The following is a 1,292-nucleotide window of genomic DNA, read 5'->3' as shown; positions in this document are numbered from 1 at the left end:
TGCACTGCCTGGGAATCGAAACCCAGGTCACAAGAATGGGAATCTTGTATGATACCACTACACCAGCAGCGCCTGTTCTATGCTTCTCCTGGGCCAAGTTGGAATTTCGCAACTGGAACGTGGCCCGAAGTCAGATCTTCTACGCAGGAAGTTGTAGAATCGTCACTACCTCTGAGTTGAGTTTCCAAGATGGCCGCCCCGTGTGTAAACGGTAATTAGAAGCTCCTGTAATATTGTGTTTATTAGCTCTTCTGATTAGTTATTGTTGCATTAAATCGATCAGATGGTATTTTTCCATATAGATACATTGAAATGCTCTTGTATTGTAATTTAGGTTTTTCATGTGTTATATGGGAACTACAAGCCCATTTTTAGCCATTTTTTTTTTGGCTAATAATGGCTAATGGCTGAAAACAAAAGCCTGGTAAAACCAAAACAGTGCCAACCACCATCTACACTTAGGAGTTTTTTTTAAAACAAACTTTAATTTAACTTTGCACTCAAAAAATGTAAATATTGAACACATCAAGTTTCCACCAAGTCATATTCGGACAAGGCAAGAGCTTTCGCCAACACTGATAACTGAGTGCTGATAACTCAGGTGTGATGCAGCATAACATCCAACCTGGGCGGTCTGAACACAAGTCTCCAGAAGAAGACTTGTGGAAAAAAAAATACATATTTTGGAACAAGCTTTCAACCGGATCACTATATCAGAACCTCAAACTACTGTTTGTCATGTTGTGTGATTTGGTGATATCACAACTCTCAGATGAGCAGATCAGCAGCTCTGAAAGCTTAAATATACAGTGCATGAAAATCAAGACATTGGGATGGAAAAGAAACGGGGTGGGGCAAGGAGCGTCAAAAATTCAGAAGTAAAAAAAAAAGAAAGGAAAGGAAAAGAAAAGGACTTGGATCCCAAGAGGAATGATTTCCTGACAATTTCTTTGTTGAAACCAAAAAAAGCTGGAAGCTGGAACAATGTGAGAGGACACGTGCGAGGAATCTGTTTGCCCATGCATAACATGTGAGTCAGGCATAAGGAGGGGGAGGGAGTGTGATACACTGGAAGAGTCTCTGAGAGAGTGTAGCACATGTGCGTGGAGGAAATAAAGAGGCCAGGTAAACACCGATGTCAACATTCAGCTTCGACGTGTGGGGGTAGAGCAGTGAGGCAGTAAATCATCTACGTGTCGGCTCTTAACTGGAAACACCCGCAGACTTGTTTTGTGGAAAAGATGAAATGTTTTTGTGCAAATTTAAGTGGAACGAATCATTGTTGTCCGTGA

The 1,292-nt window shown here is 41.3% G+C and overlaps 1 non-coding gene across 1 annotated transcript; it reads right to left on the bottom strand.

Moving 5' to 3' along the window:
- On the bottom strand, positions 1-72 carry trnag-ccc. Its single transcript has one exon. It is a non-coding gene; the product is annotated as a tRNA-Gly (tRNA).
- Between the last annotated feature and the right edge of the window lie 1,220 nt (positions 73-1,292).

Source organism: Mugil cephalus, chromosome 1 (genome assembly GCF_022458985.1).
Source record: "Mugil cephalus isolate CIBA_MC_2020 chromosome 1, CIBA_Mcephalus_1.1, whole genome shotgun sequence".
Classification (NCBI taxonomy): Eukaryota; Metazoa; Chordata; class Actinopteri; order Mugiliformes; family Mugilidae; genus Mugil; species Mugil cephalus.
This window is presented reverse-complemented; position numbering and strand designations above follow the sequence as displayed.